The sequence below is a fragment of the Empidonax traillii genome, unplaced genomic scaffold, assembly GCF_003031625.1.
Source record: "Empidonax traillii isolate 1590-97213 ecotype Southwest subspecies unplaced genomic scaffold, ASM303162v1 scaffold273:size739602, whole genome shotgun sequence".
NCBI lineage: Eukaryota > Metazoa > Chordata > Aves > Passeriformes > Tyrannidae > Empidonax > Empidonax traillii.
The window spans coordinates 696,023-713,962 of record NW_020955466.1 but is presented as its reverse complement, the minus strand read 5'-3'; positions in this window follow the sequence as shown (position 1 = coordinate 713,962).

Below are 17,940 nucleotides of genomic sequence, written 5' to 3'. Positions count from 1 at the left end.
TCAATTCACTTGTCTGAAGACAAGGACCTCCCTTTCTCTCCCTTCTGACCAGCACTGACATGGGAATGCTTTTTCTAGAACTCACAACAGTGGATCAGCCATTGCCCTCCAAAGGCCAAGACCTCCAGAGCTGGAGCAAAGTAACAGAACACACACGGTGCCTGCTCCTTTTTTTTTCCTAATTATAAAACACTGCTACTTGATTTCCATTAAAGACCATCACTAGAAGCTGCTTCTTTAAAAAAATAATTTACAGGATGGAGAAAGTTGATGAGGAGTTACTATTTCTGACAGCAGATTTATCAATAGAGAAAATGATAAAATAAATGAAGAAGGGGGAAGAAGTCCATTTAGAAAAGGCAATGAGACTAGATAAAAAAATAAATTTATGTTGTGATAAGTGGTAGAAATTTGATTTAAAAGAATTTATAAACCATACATATGGTTTTTCACAAATGCATAAATGCAAGTAGAGGTCTAATACAATCTCATTTACTCCCTTGCCATCTCACTTTTAGAGATGTAAAACTCACTGACAGTCAAGTAAAAATAATGCATTACTTCAAGGGTCTTTAAAAGGAAAGAAACTGAATTATTGTTATGCAGTAAAATTTATATTGTCTGCTAGTGTGCTCTATCTCCTTTTTATAAAACATTCATAAATTTTCAAATGGGCTTATTAGAGCCTTGCCTGCAACACTGGAGCTGTTTGCAGAGTCAGTCACATTAGGCAGCCATGGATTCACCTTGGGCTTTTAGGGAGGCACAGAAAGACACCAAAATGTCTCATCGTAGTAAAAAAGAATTTCACTCTCATAGGTCACAGTCTAATTTTGCAGATTGTTGCAAAATCAGAATATTTTAGATAACCTGCCAGCTTGCTTTAGAATGCAGTGTGGTAAATGTTGGGGATTTGAACACCATGAGGAACCCTGTATGAACTGAGTTTTTTCACATCTGGGAATAGGCAGGTGCAAGCCTAAAATGAATAGACATTAACTGCACTTAAACATTGGGCTGAGCAAAGGGCATATGTGTATTTTGGAAAATCAGATTTTAAAAAGTAGACTGTTAACAGCTCGTGTGCAAAAAAGAGGAGTGCAGAGTTCAGCTACTGACAAAATTATCAGGGTTTAAAAACTCTTTTCAAGAGAACAACAGTATATTTCTATAGGTTTATGAAGAAGATACACAAGGCTGAACTTTTAAAAAGGGGGAATCTATTTCTTATTTTGTTGTGGCTTTAAATTTATTTATCTGCAGCACAGCTTGTTTTATGAATCACAAAAAATCCAACCCATAACACATGGAGAGTCTGCTCTACTGTTTCAATTTCTTCCATTTTTGTGAGGAAAAAGTGACAGACCATGCTCACCTCACAGCGGTGATGGCTGGGATGCTTCCTGGGAATGCTGTTTCCAGTCAGTTTTAGCCTAAATGGCAAGTTCTTCAGAGTGCCTGAGTCATTCACAATAATCAAACTGTCAGATGGGGAGGGATTCTCTCCTGCAAGATGAGTTATATAATGAAAATTCTGACAGTCTTTTAATTATCAGTGGCACAAGCGGGTGCTACTATAATAAATCTTTTTCCTAAACACAGATGAATCAAAAACCTAATTAGTAGCTTCATCAAAGCTCTGTAGGACCTTGCTGTTTTAAGGCATAAAAATGCTGCCTCTAAACAGCCTCTTTTTATCTGCCTTTTTTGGGGCATCAATTCAAAGCTGGTCAAAAAGATTATATGGGAAATGCTACTCCAACAGAGTTTAAAATGAGTCAGGCACTTGAGTACACTTAAACACCCCACAGTGGGAACCAAGTAAGAATGCAGTATAATATGGTGCTGACATGCAAAGATACCCTGTTAAATTACATCATGGAAACATAAATGCACATTATATGTTGGGGGTTTTCCTATTTCCTCAATTTTTAAGGAAAACATGAAACACACTGAATTGGCTAAACAAATACCATGGAACTCTGTAACAATTACAGGGACAGTTCTACATTCAAAGATGTTTTCAATCTACACTTTAGAGTAAAATCAAGGAACTGGACATTGACCATTGGTAATCTGGGTATCTACTACTATCTCAAACAGCCAAGATACACTCTAAGATCATAAACCAAGGCAGTCAACTCAAACAGCAATTACAAGCTGTAATAAGGAACAGCAAATTACTGGTACAGAAAAAGCCCAAAGACAGAAACAGATCCAAGTAAAATATTCAAATGATTCTGAGCATGTTCATTGTAACATATCATAGCATGTTTGTTATTATGTTAGAAACATGAAAAAGACTTTGCTCTTAGAAATCAACCCTTCTATCAGCCCTTGAGAAAGGATGCTTTCCTAGCAGAAATGCAGTATTATCAGTGGAATTCTGTAATACACTATGAGGAGCTCGAAAGCTCTGACACTTATCCTATTAAAAGGCCATACACACTCCCAGACTTGAGTAAACCAGTCTAAAATACTGCCAAAAATATTATTTCACATTAATTTAAAAGACTGTTTTTCACTTCAAATGACTGAAAACAATTACGAGCTATCTTTCAGTCTTTCATTAATAGCATGAAGATAAAACAAATGCTACTTCTCACACACACAAAACAGAAGAAATTACTCTTCTGAAAGAAAAATTAACAGAAAGAGTCACAAACCCCATATGGTTAGAGAAATAAAATATTACAACAGGGTTTCTGTGACATGAGGACAAAACATTAATGAGGAGATTTCAGAATTGTGAATGACTTGATGTTGTCAATGGGAGCCAAGTGCCAGCCTGGCCCTCCGTGACTTCCCAGGCCACAAAGCACTAGATAATCACTGCAAAAAGGAAACCTTCAGTACTGCCTAAGCAGCTCTAGGGCAGCAGGTGGGAAATGCATTCAGAAAACAATGCTGAGCTGATACAAAACCACAAACAAGCCTTTTGCTTTGAATATAAAATACAGTAGAATAAGAACTGAAACATTTTGAAGGTTGTATTAAACCATAAATTACAAAAGCAGTACGTCCTGGGATTTACAGAAGGAACTGCTGAGGATTAAGTTCTGACAGATTGCTTTTGAAAGTATTTGTGTATCATTTTATAATTACTGCTTTCAAAATGAGGTAAATGATCACAGAATCGTTTGGGTTGGAAGGGACCTTAAAGATCATCTCATTCCCCCCTCCTCCAAGGCAGGGACACCCTCCACTAGACCATGTTGCTCAGAGCCACATCCAACCTGGCCTTGAAGACATCCTAACTGCAAGGAAAGAACAGGTAAAATTTATCTCAGCTGAAGTCCTGACTGAGTCATAGTGTTTGATGGGACTTCATTCCTTGGTGTCTGCACAAGCCATCCCATAATACAAGCACAAACAAGCCTGGGAAGAGCAACAGGAACACATTCTTTGGATCCAGTTCAGTGAAATGTCTCAATTTTTTTTTTTCTGGTGATTTATTCCTTCTTTTGTAAGGACTGCTGCACTTGCAAACTTTCCTACTTGAATTACATTTCTGTGTGCAGATATTGTAAAAACTTACTTTTCACTTTTAGAATAAGATATTGAATTCTCACTCATCACAGAAAAAGAAAGCGATAGGACAAGTGAAACCTGAGCACCTATGGATTTTCATCAAGTGAATCTTTTTTTTGAGGCTGAAAAGGTACAGTGAGACCCGAAATCAGAACATCTGTCACGTTCTCCAATGAACCTTGATAAGAAGAATGATGAAGAGGTGGATGGAATACCTACAAAAGTCACTTTCAGTTCAGCATTTACTGCAATGTTTACATGAAAGCAGAATATCCCCAGACAGGGGTTCAGTTTTGTGAAATGAAACCATAAAACAAGACATTTCAGGTCCACATTATACACAACATCTGGGCATTGGTCAAGCAAACAAATTCACCTTCAGGAAGAGCTGCTTTTGCTCTCTTCTCCCCAGGGTGTGTTTCGTGGGAGTAGGACCTGAGAGTTAGGGTCCTAAAGGATGCTGTGCCACTGAGTGATACATTTAGAACATTTGTTATCTTGTAAAGTAGATGGATTCCCTCCATTTTGTCTTGAATGAAACGTAGAGGAGGCAAGATACTATAATGATAAATGAAAATTTGCTAAAAACAGTTTAGTATCACCAGAGTAATTAAGGTCAATGCTCATAGCATCAAATGCCAGCCTCCTAAGAGAACAGTAATGTTCCAAGCAAATACAACCTACTAGAAGTTTTTATCCTTTTTCCAGACCAGAAACCTTTTTCTGATTCTCTGTGGTACACGTTTCCCTTAAACTTTAAAATACAATTATTTCCAGACCCCAAACCATCTGTCCATACATTTGTCCAAATCTTTTAGATTTATGTTAGACAAATAATTAATTGGTATTAAAAAAAAAAAAAAAAAAAAAAAAAAAAAAGGTTTTGCATTACACAAACATTTCCTGTGTGCTTCCATCCCTCCCAAAGATTTAGGGTAAGGTGTGCAAGCTGACCCTAAGAACTCTTTCAATGCCTTCAGAGAGCTTTAAGAAGTTACAATGGTCAGACATGATTAAACCACTAATATTAAATGGGATTTTCTCTGGGTGATCTGTTTTGCTGTCCATATGGTCATCACCTCAGCCTAAAATACAGATATGATGAAAATTGCCATAATCTGGGCTTGCATGGCTTTCTGTGATTCTAGAGCTGATGTCCTGGAATACACAGAATAAACAGCTGAGATGAAAAGAAGTTGAACTGACACACTGAGTCCATTTTACTTCCTCCTTTTCCTTTTGCTGGACTCAAATTATTTTCAAAACATCAAACACTGTAAGTAAATAGGATGAGAGAAGCTGCGACAGCTGATATCAGTGAATGAGAGCACAGGTAAAAAAAAAGGAATCTCAAGGAGAAAACAAGAGATGAAATTCAGAAAAATAAAATTAAACTGCTGTTCCAAAGCAAAACATGACATATCCTGGGGAATGACAGACTATTTAACTGGTTGTGGTGAAGTCACACCCTGAACTCATGTTTTCTGAGTTCCTGCAGAATCCAAACCTACACTGAGACACAGCTTTTGTGGTTCTGCATGAACACCAGCTGTACCTTATCTCCATGGACAGGAAATTCAACTTATCTCTTACCAGGGTGCATTTCCTCAAGTCTGTGCAGGAATTACCTGCTGCTAATCACACTTGTAAGCTGCCAGGCTTGGCCAAATTCACATCAATCACCTACTGTCTTCCAGTTGCTGCCATATCAAGTAAATACCTTCTAGAACCCCACGGTGCTGCTGGGACATAACTGTGCTGCTTAATACTTCTGATACTTTCTCATTTTGTCAAACAGCTGAAACTGGTCTGCCAGCAGAGCTATCCACAGAGGAAAAAAAACAGTGAAACAAACTGTTTAACAGTGTCAAGGCAAAAATATTTCTAGAAGTCCTATAAAAATTACAAATACTACCCTTCCATGTATTTCTTGAACTGCACAGTTTCTTTTTTTATACAATTTGGCGTATATATGCACACTGAACAAAGATGCAGCCATTGGATCACGTAAATGTTTCTAAAACTAACTGAAGTTCATACATTAACACTTTCAGTGGGGTATTGCTCACTCAAAATCTGCCTGTGGTATTCAAAACTCTTCCAGGTTTCCTGGAACTCTTTATTAACCATCTCCTTAGCAGTACAGAAATGCTGCAGAATCAATTTGGGGTACATCATTCTTTGGGTGGAAACTCAAACTGGAGCACAGCAGAATTCCCCAGGCAATAGTCATAATCATTCAGAGCACGCCATTTTTAGACCATTAAGAGAGAAATTACCCCTACGTGATTTAGAGAGGGGAAAAACCCTAAATACCACAACAGTTGTTGAGACACTGATAAGCCATCTCGTCCAAAAGAAATGGATTTCAGATACATCAGATGTTTACTAATTTACTTCAGCTTTTCATCTTTTCAAGGTTAGTCAAGTTATTTTCAGACCTAAATGCTACATGGGAGGTCCTGAGATTCGTTGCTTTTTCTGAAGTAGCCTCTCTGCTCCTTCCTTGGCTGCCCACGGTTCGTGTCAGCTGCCAGCGTGTCTGCACGGTGCAAGCTCTGCAGTGAATTGTTTACTTTCTGAAAAGTATAACGTTTTCATGTTTGTGGAGTTTGTTGCACAGAAAGCAAGCTGTGTCTGGGACAAGCTCCAGCTGAATAGTCAAGTAATTTGACCAGGCATTTTAAAAGACAATGGTATAGACCTCTTTAAAATCATCAGTACAGTGTGTGCACAGAGACAGCTCTGAGTTAAGGGCAAAGATACCCCAAACCTAAGCCAGTGCTCTTCCCATACCCATGAAGAGAGTGAATCAAAGCTGGACTGGGGTTACTGTGTGAGAAGGGAACAGGAGTGCAGTGACCTGCTCATCCCATGCCATTGCTCTCCTCCTGCTCTGTTCCAGAGTCAGCTCAAAGGCTGCTGGCCTCTGGCATTCCAGCTCTCATGACCAGACCTTATGAGATATGACTTTTGTTCCTGTGGAGAAGGTAACTACCAGCATGAATGGACATGCCCTCATCAATTTTTTAACACCACCTTTTCCTCATTAGGGCTTCAAGGCTCTAAACTCAAGAGTTTCCTCACACCTCATCAAAGAGGTTTTAGAAATTATTTTTGTGAAGATGAGAATTAAATTTTCCTTGCTGAGAAGTTCTTGGCAGAGGAAACTGTGCCTTTAATGAGGTAAGAGGGCCCCTGAAGTCAAGTCATACAGGTTGGTGCAAGAAAAATTGATGTTCTGGACTCCAGCTAAGACATTCCTTTTTTTGTCTGGGAATTCACAAAATATTAACGTACTCTAATAACCTGCTTTTGAAAGAACGTGATAATGATGAGCAGTATAACCACCGAGTCTTCAAAGTTTAAGGAAAGTCACTGTCAGAAGGTTTCAGGTTTACCATAAGTGTAAATTGTGATGCCTGTCCCCACATAGCTCCTATGTCTCAGCAATGGAGAAGATTTTAAAAGAAAAATTTGCAAAAAAATGTGTTTCAGACCCATGTGCTGTTGTGTATCCTTGCAAAAAGGAAAGGGAAAAAGGAGATATTATTCTTTTTGTGCCTAAATCTTTAAGGAATATCATTAACTGTATAAAATACTAAAAATAAACACTTGCATCATCTAACCTAAGCATATGTAAAAGATTAAGTAATGTTGCATTACATGGAAAGATTCCCATGGGAAGGCCAGAGCACTGAATATCTGCATGTTTTTGGCCATGGAATTTTAAGCAGCGCTTTACATAAGAGAGTCAGAAATTTAGAGGATGTGAAAGGTGAGTGCATAAGCGTGTCTGAAGAAAAGTCATTAATAGCATAAAATATTCGTCATAATATCCTGATAAATGAGCTTTCATGCATCCCACTCAGGATTCACTGCATTTCAATATGTCTTTTTTTTAATTACCAGATGTAAATGAATTGACCTTGAGCATTACTTAAACGCTGGCTCGTGATTCTCTGCACGAAGACTCAGTTCATTCAACGATGTCACTGCACTAAATCTGCAGTCATTTTGCCTCTAATGCACAAGTCAGCAGAGGAAGTTAAAGCCCTTTTGCACAGCACTGTTCCTGAGCTGGGGGTACCTTCTACCTCCTAACTGTAGTCTGTGGATGACTAATCTAGAACTACATGGCCATCAGACATGCAAATTAAAATGAATCTTGCAGAGAAAAGAAAGAAGAGAAATTACAAAGAGCCTTCAAAAATTTCACTTGGTTGAGGGACACCTTCATCTTTTGCACAGTAAATTTGTGATTGGGTAGAGTTTATCTTGCTGCATGTTCTGCAGCTGACACAGCCCAGAGATAGAAACTGGTTTGATGTCCTTAACTGAGAATTCAGTTCTTAATCAGCTTGAAAAAGCAAATTCTGTCTCCACTGTCTTTTTTATTTTTCCACTTAAGATATATTCCAGTCATTGCATTACTGATGCCTGGGTTTACAATTATGTGCAGTAGTTTCCTTCAGTTCAGGCTAATTCCATCAAGTTCACTGTGCCTGGTAAATTAATTTCTGCAGATGTAGACAGGGTTCATCTTCATAGCACCCACACAATGCTTCAGGGACAGACAGACCAACAACCTCCTTAAAAAATTACCAACACCAAGTCATAATTTACCTGTCTTGACCAAAGGGCCATCACTGGTGGCCTTTGTGGCTCAGCACACTCTGTTTCCATGAACAGCTTTTCACTGCAGGAGAAATAAAAATTCTCCAACACAGAGAGAAGAAGAACTGCAAGGAAGAGAAAACTACAAACTTTTAGAAAAAAAAAAAAACCACACCAGAAAGACTAGAAGTATAGATGTTTACAGAGAAGTGTGTATAACACCAAATTAAAATGAACAGAAAAATAATGAGATCATTCCAGACATATCACTTTTGATTCAATAACTGGCCTATTGCAAGTGCTCTTGAAATACCCTCTTCTAATTTGCTGGTGGTATGAATTTGGGTTTGGAACAAGGCCATACATCTTTCTGTTATGAAGCAATTTTCTGATCCTCTGCATTTATTACAGCTTTAATCCTGACAGTTTATGCCTGACCTTGGTTATCATTTGATATTTATACAATACTAACTGGAATCTTCTGCATGAGGCCGCCACAACAATCACACCTAACATCGCTTAATTCCACAACAGGATTCTTGCTTGTTGTCTCCATTTACCTAGAAATTTGAAAATTGCTGGGAAAAGAGAGACAGATAGGAAACACAAAGGAGAATCATCCAGGAAGTAAATGAGAAAAGGGACCTGTCAGCTGTAATTACTGTATAAATGAAATACAAACCTGTCTGGGTAGTTAACACCTCCTCTTTTTTTTCTTTTTTTTTTTTTTTTTTTTTTTTTAAGAAAACTGCAGGCTTATGTTTACATTTTTCATAACAAACGTAATTTCTTATTTAAGTCTCCTTGTCTTCTCATGAATGAAGAGGCAGAAAACTAACCCAAACTAGTGTCTTACAGGTAAGATTTTTTTGTTTAGAGCTTCAGCTGGAAGCTTCTCATTTTTCAGCAAACTGTTATGACAGATACAACATTGGAGCACCACTATTATCTCTCAAGGTTCAACACTTTTTTTTTTCTAGAAATCATTATTTAGTCTATCATAGCTCCCAATTGTCACTTGCTTGGTAACTTCAAAATCTTGTGCAAAGATCTACTCCCAGTAAATTTCATGCACTTGTTCATAATTCACCAAGACTGGAACACAGTCCCTGATGTGAATTGTTGGCAACCAAGAGCTCCTTTGACCTTTCTTCCCTGACTCTCCTCAAACACATGTCAAATATTTACCTGCATTGATACTTGTCAAATATTTAGGTCTATAGTCTGCGTATTCCCTTTGCTGTTCATCCCCAGAGCTGATGGTAGAAAGTGACTGACTCAGCCATTCTAGGATGCTGTGACTCTGTACCATGAATACACACTTGGTTATACTCAGTTATGACTGTCCAGCTAACTCAACACTAAAGATCCAGTTAATAACATCATTCCATTCCTATTTACATAAATATAGCTTCTCATGGACATCTGTAACTTCAGAGAAAGAGCCGCACTGAGTCTTTCATCATAGTTGTGCATTCTCCTGCTGTCATTATTACCTAATTTAAAAAAAAAAAATTATATCCTCCAAACTGTGCAGCATTTAAACCCATGAATTTTTACTACCTTGCATGAAAGCAGTCCTTGCTGACAGGGCACAGAAACTTTGTGACGGGGATAATCCTTCCAGTGATTTGCTCTCAGCTGCTAAAGCCACAGTTGCTGGGGTGAGCAGTCACAGGCTGCCACTCAGCACAGAGCATGATTCAAATGGAAACCCTCCTAAGCACATTAGCCTCGATAATTTTCTATTTAGTTGTTGTATTTGCTGTATTTTCCAGCTCAGTGAACAGAGACAACATGCCTTCTGCTTAGAGACTCACCTTAACACACAGGGTGGATGTCTCTGTACCTGTAAATTGAATTACCTTTCTTCCTGTTTCTCGATTAACAGCAAATGAATGTGGTTTCTTTCGAGCTTCCATGTTGGCTGAATCGCCCAGTCAGACCTCCCTGAAACATCAGAGCACCATTTGGGAGCTTCCTTTAACTGAAGTAAAAAACTGGAGTAGCAGCATGGTCTGGAGGATTGGGCAAGAAGGTGGGTAACACAGCAAGGTGTTCTGAACACACCACGTGCCTTTGCAAGCATCTCTTCCAAGAGAGAGCAGAGTGTAGGAAGGTCCAAGTGCTCAGAGAGGCTTTGGATGAACTGCCAGAATCCCAGTAGGTGCATGTGTAAGTGCATATTAACGCAGCCCTTTTCACTAGACACACCAGAAGCTGAATCTTCCAGCAACTTTCCCTTACACCGTTATATTCAGAATTTTAAACAACTGTGCCCAAGCTCTAAACTGCAACACTTTCCTGAACAGTTTCAGAACTTTCAGGCAAGTGAAAACACCCAACTCATTCACTACAATTATGATCTATACTACATCACAGCGCATGTAATTGAAATACCTATTTCAGTTTGATTCTTTTCTTTCACTGTTCTGGCAGGTGACAGAGCAGTGCTTGAATGTATGGACCTCTTCTGACACAAGTTGTGATTTTGTTTTTTATGCTTCTTGTATTGGGTGAAGCCCTAAAACATTTCCTTGTTGTTTTGGGGGGTTCTTTTCCCCCTCCTGCTAATTTTCCTCTTATTCAAAAATGCTTTCATTCCCATAGATAATTTTTCTGTACAAATTTGCTGTATCACATCTGGTTGCATCAGCTAAAAATGTTCATTTCTGGATTTTTCCTACTCATGATTTTGCAACATTGTTATTCAGTCTCAGTGAACATTGTCTGTGACAGGTATGACTGCATTTCAAAGCTGTGTATGATCAATATGGAATTATTCTAATTATTAGCTCAGTTTTAGAGTGTGTAATCAATATTTATCCTTACAGTTTTAGATGCACGGAACATGTAACCTTGTTCAGATTCTGGGATAAAAATTCTGCTGTCATCAGGGCTTGTCTTAGTTATATCAAGCTAATAGTTATTTAGATACTGATGTCAGCTGTCCAATTCAGAAACAGCTTAATAGTCTCTCTATTCAACTACAAATTTTGCTGCAGTGTTTGTGGAAGACTCCAGCTAATCAAATACCTACTGCAGTCCACTGCTAAAGCTCAGATGCCAAAAATGTGGAACGATACTGTACTACATGATCTGCAAAGGTGAACCAAAGAAAACTCTCTTATACTTGTATGGAAAGGAATTTACATCATCTTACTAGACTGAAAATAAACACCCTGCACAGTATGACAAGGAATGAAATCCTGGCTGCAAAAGCCACCAAATTACTAAAATCCATCACAGATACAGTCACTGAAGTAATGAATATGAAATTCAGTGTTAAGTAAATTCCATACTGGCTTAACAGAAATATTGGAACTTCATGTAATCACCTCAGGTGTTTATCTTTGTACCTTTTGTGCCTTCCTCTGTGCTGACTTGTACAAGCCAATTAAAGTGAACAGAGCTATTCATGACAGTCCGTGCCAAACCTGCACCACCAGCACTGACCCCAGCTGGGTTCATTCTTTACAAAAAAATTCTGGAATTCTCCTGAATCAAAGTGCAATTACATATTCATTTATAAAGTATACAGATACCAAGAGCTATTAATCTTGAAGCAAATAGAAAAAGCTCTATCTATGTGTGAAATACCAAAGCACAGTTAGATTTGGCATTCACATTTTCTTGTTTTGTGCTGGAGTTATGCAATAAAAAACTTGACCTGTTCAGGTAGCTATGATTCCAAGTGAAATACCATCTGTATTTCATGATCACTCAGTAAATAAATTCTGGCAGTGCAGTAAAAAGACTCATAAACTGTGTGATTTATTTCATAATGGAATAATGTTCTTCTTTGCAAACCCAGACTTTAAACTTGATCTATCTGCATAGAATTTTTACCAGCATATACAGACAAGATGGATCATATTTCAAACATATTCTGAAGGAAACCTGAGGTGGGACGCTTAAGAAGAAACTTTAATTAGAAGCTCACGTTTTAAAGAAAAAGAGCAAAAAGGTTGATTCCACCATAGCAAAATTCATCAAACCTTTTCTTAATCTGTAGCTGCATTTTAGCAGACCCCCAGAAGGGCTTTCTGCATTTGACACTTTACTCTCAATCCATATTAAAATTCCCAAACCAAGCAAACTCTGTAAAAACCCTGCCACATAGCCTGGGAACAACTATGCTAATCTAACTCTCTATTTCCAGTAGCAAGTGACTATCCTAATCATGACACCAAGTTTCCAAGTACGTATCCCTTGAGTCCAAATGAGGAAAGAGTCAAACCACACTAAATATTCATGCAGTTATTCAAAAAAATCCACCACATGGGCCACCTTCTTTCCAACTGACATCCTGCAGGCTTTGCAGTGCTCTAGCACCTTGAAATTCCTGCCAGGTTTGTGCTTTCCTGGGGTGCAGCTTTGCACTCTCTCTGAACATAAAGCTAAACCCTGCAGCTCACGTGCCACTGTCACTCAACATGGAAACCATTTCAACTGCTCAGTAATGTCAGACTTAGCTCAAACTTCTGAATGTTATCAACTTCTACGAAATTCTTTATAATCTCTGATTCACCCAGAAAAAGATGCACTTACTGTTTGCTGCCTTTGTTGAGGTAGAAGGACGCTTCCAGTCTCACTTTTGCCCTTGTGCAAGACCTTTTCTGCTCTTATCCCTCCTCCTGGCTCCCATTTAGAGCTCAGTAGGGCAGATGGCAGCAACCCTGGACAGACTTGGCTTCTACCCCACGAGTATATTCCTGTATCCCACCCTCCAGTCAGACACAGCCACCTCAGGGGGATTAAGTTAAAGCCCCATCACATTCAAGTGCTGCTGACAAAACCTGTGGATCTTGCTCACGGTCCAAAGTATGTTTTCACAGAAAAAACACCTCACACAGATCCCTGAACTGCCATTAACGCAATCCATTTCACTTCATTTATCTTCACCTTTAATACAGAGCAAGTTCCTGTCAGCCAACTTAAAAACAGTAAAGTCTAATAGCAATTTACCACCAAGGCTTTTATTTCTAAAGTATGTTATGTAGATAAGGAATACTTGAAAGCTTAATGGCTTCTTACTAGATCAATGATACCACATAAAGGTGTTTGCCTTTTTAAGGGGAAAAACAAAGGTTTCCAGGCTCCGGTCTGATTTCCTTTGAACCATTTCTCAAAAAATAAAAATTAAAAAAAAAAAAAAAAACTTAAAAAGACTTTATTTAGTTTTAACAGGGTCAACAGACTGGCGAAAAAATTAAAATGAAAAGAAACTTGAAACATGAAATTAAAAGCAGGAAAAGTGGGGGAGGAAGCAAACTGAAAAGCAGTGTACACTTGAGAATCATGAGATCTATTTGAAAACCTCACTTATATTATCAAACACTTTCCCCAAAATCACCCCTGTTTTCAAGTTCCACCTTTCAATCCCTCCTCGATGGAGCCTGAATTCAGCCTGTCCAGGGCTCTTTGACTAAGCCCAGACTATTTATTTTGGCCATTCCAGCACACCCTCCAGTCACCACCAACACCAGCACCTGCAGTTGTTGCCAGAGCTCGGCTGAGTCTGATTCTTGGGTTTCCAGTGTCACCACCATTTCAGCACATGAAGGATTAACAACATGATACTTCTGAAATAAGTGACAAATTCTGAAACAAGAAGGTCAGATGATCTCAGAAGGGCTTTGTTATCAAAATAGAAATGTATTCCCATGCAGATTTTTATGATAGTTGTCTTTGTTTCTTAAGGGGATTGTCCCTGCTTGACTGAGATGACACTCTGTGAGGTACTCAGCAAACAGGGAATGTGACCACTCCTTGTACTGATGGGTCACCCCTGTCAGTCTGTGTTGATAAATAGAAAAGTCTGTCAGCAGAGAGCAGAGAAGATTTCTTTCAAAATAAGCACACCCCAGAGAATACTTTTTTTCTGAAAAATACTGATGTGTAAGAGATGCTCTTCATTTACAATTCTGAAAAGTTTACTGGGAATTGCAGGAGAAAAGAATTTAAGAGCACTTCATGTTATGTGTTTATACAGTCTGGTAGATAGCTCAGAATTATACTCAAGATATGATTATCAATGAAACACATGAAACGTTTCCTGCAGCTGTAACCATTATTCTAATTCCTTGGTTAAAGCTCAAGAAAATGTTTCTCATAAGCATTTGTTGCATTTCCAGAGGTAGTTTGTACCTTACAACAATGGGCAGAGGACAACATTCAAATTCTCAAGAGTGGCAGGTAAATTCTTTTTTTAAAGGACTAAGTATACTACTTAGTGAAACTTCCATAATCATATGTACATTTTTTCCTAAAATATTAGGATGCACAAAAATTCTTTGAAATCTAACAGATAAAACATCATGGAATTTTAAAAGTCTAAACTCAGAATTAGCACTGAACCCTACTTTTAGTGGTTTACCCTTACACATTTTAGTTCAGCAGTGGAAGGAAGACGTAAGAAAATACCATAAATGAAGATCCATTGACAGAGGTTAAAATCTTATTGAAGTTCAAAGGGTTGGGTTGTTTTTTTTATTCAAAAAGCAAAACACTATCTTCTCGTGGGAATTTTCCCCTCAGGTTTAGACTTGGGAATGCTAGCACTTTTTTCAGTTGTAGGATGAAAAACTTCCTAGGAATAGGTTTCCTAAAGGAAGTTTTTCCAGTTCATTAATGGTCAGAAAGTCACACAGAGATGAGATTGGGCCCTAGAATGGCAAACAGGTTTTTGAGTCATCACCAGTACTTTGTTTATGTGACTAAAGATCACTGCATTACAACACCCCACAGTAACACATCCCTGCAGGAGTGTCAACAGGCTTTAGCAGCACACTTGTACTTTTTATTGTCTCGGCAAATCAGGAAGAGTAACCAATGAAGATACTTTTCCCTCTGAGCATGAACACCAGACTGCCAATTCAAAACCTGGATTATAAAATCATCTCTTAGGTCCAGTGGGAAAACTGTATCAGCCACTCTGGGCTTTTAAAAAGACACCATCAGGCAGGCAGCCAGGGCAGTATTTGGCCTTTGGGTTTATTTCATACACTTTTGGGTGCTTTATGAGGAGATCACAGATTTGTGACTCCATGGATTACATTAAGTTACTCTCTCCAGCTATCAGGACTTCCTATGGAAAGAGCAATAATAAGATACAATAATCAAAACCACAGACAAGTTGGCAGAATGCTTCAAGAAAAATACATCCTTGTGGTAAACATTCCTCCTTCAGATGCCATTAAAGTAACTATGCAATTCATAAGGCACAAGTTGAACAACTGGCAAGTGTTCTGTATTACTGCTGGTTTATCACCTGCTGAAATTGTTTTAGTAACAGTCTCTATACATTTATTATAGAAGTTATCTAGCAAGGTTTTAATTTTCACTAGACATGTTAGCTCTAAAACCACGAGCCTATCAGACTTTTTGTACAGAAAGCCTGCACACAAACGAGATTACAAATATCAGAATAATTGAATTTGCTCAGGTTAGTGTAATAATAAAGTTTTCTGCTTTATGTAAATTCCTATAAAAATCAGACAGACCAAGTAATCACTGATGATATTGCCAAATGCTGGCAGAAAAGCAGTGTCATATTAATAAAACATTTCTGAGTTGCTTCATCCTGCAAAGAACATAAGTGGACCGTGGAAGAAATATATATCAGCATTCACCAAACCTAATCCCATTTAAAAAAATCACACCCTTAATTCACTTTTCCATCTAAATAAGCTGAGAAGCTAAATATAAGCAAGATTCACTGTACACAAAAAAATGCATTCTATGCCACCAATTCATATCAATCAGTTTCAGCCAAGGATAAGGGGTTTTGAGATTCTATATGATTTTTCTCAGAGGAGACACGCTAATTCAGTGACAATTGTTCTCGGGATTATCTCCGGTTATTATGGATCCAACAAGAGGCACGTGGACCAGAACTCAAAGAAATTAATTAACCTGAGTGAAACAGCAGCTACAGAATGAAACTCTAGCAAAGTATCCTCCCAGAGAATGACTTTATAAAGTATTAATGGAGTGTGCCCACTGTGGCAATACAGCATGAGCTTATCCCAGAGGAACATGAAATGCAACGTCGTTCCATAGCAGGGCAGGGACAGTCTTGTTTCTGTTTATTTGGGGTTTTTTAGCTACAGTGAAATCGCATCCAGTGGTGAGACACCAGTTGTTATGTGGGAATATTGGTGACAGCCATTGTTGCAAGAAGTCTTTAAATATAAAAAAGTAATAATATAAAGGGGGAGGAAGGAAGAGTGGTGGAGCAGCTTCCTGTGTTATTGTTATTCTTGCCACTTGCTGTGAATATCACTGGGAAAGGTCACTTGGATTTAGCAGTTCACAGCATCATGAACTGCTGGCTCAGATAAAGGCATTAGACTGTGGAAGATGATAATATGTTCTCCCTTCTCTAAGATATTAATCTAAGCTGCACCTCTTGATCTCTACACAAGAAGTTTAATTTGCCCAGCAAAGATTGCACTGAACACCATCAAAATATTTTCTTTTGATAGTGCTGCAATACAACAAAATGCCTCTTAATGACCCATTTAAATCCTACTGTTTACAGCTGATTAGTGCAGCCGTGCAGTGCACCAGGTCTAAAGATACTCACTACCCCATAATAAGTGGATGCTACCAAAAAATTACCTCCACGCCACTATGTCTGACACTACAAGCTTTCCAGGATTACCAGTCACACAACAGCACCAATATTCAGGGCAGTAGCTGTGGAGAAACTGCATAAATAAAACACGGCCTGAATTATGTTTACTTGAGATTTGTCTGTTTACACTGCACAAATTTGAGCAATGGATTATTAAAAGTAAAAATATTTAGAATTTACCCAGAGGAAAAAGTCAAATTTGACAACTGCATCCCTACTCCTATCAATATTTAAGTCTTCACAGACATTTGGGAAATCTTTTTGAAATAGTTATTTCTCACTGCATTTGAGGGCTTATGTGCACATCCCAGCCCAACTTATACCACCTATCACCTTAAAAAAAATAAAAGAACTACTTTGACTACACTATTAAAAAGTGTAGGACCATATTTCTAGAAGTACTACAGTGCCTTAAAATTTGATTTGAGGTGTGGGGGAGGAAACCACCCCAAAAGGCAGCTGACAGGTCAATTAAAAAAACCTTTCAAGGTGATAAGGATACCAATTAGAGAATTAAACTTCATCAGATCTGCCCATAGGTCTGATCTTTATGTCACTGTCTTCCATCTTTCCCCACTGGGTGGCCAAAAATACCAAGTTTCTGCCTGCTGGGTGGGAAGTGCTCTGGTCAGAGATCAAACCGTTTGTGTGCTCGTGGCTCATTTGGAAGCAAACTGGAAACCATTTCAGAACGGGGAAGGCAAAGAGTGTCATTCTGTACCTGCTGGGTTCTAACAATGCCCTCTGATTTCAACCATTACCTGAATTTCATGCAGCTCTGAACAGCAGAAATAGCTTTCAGAAATGCTTGTGTAGATCCTTGACTTGGAGGAGAACACTGTGGGATTTCATAGAACTGATGAGACTTAAGGTAAAAATTTAGTGAATCACCCACAACGTTTAATAAAAGTTGTTGAGAGGTACATTTTCAAATCAATAGTGAATTTGGCATTTACCATATGTTCACAGGTGGCTTTCTTCACTGTATGAACAATATAAAAACTTCCCGTAAAGCTCCACTGATTAAATTAAAATAGAAAATTACAAACAGGATGAAGCACTGACAGTTTTCATAAGCTCAAACTGGGTTAAGTACTCATCTTTAATCCTAATAGCACCATCTGATGGAGGATCATCACAACACCACAGAA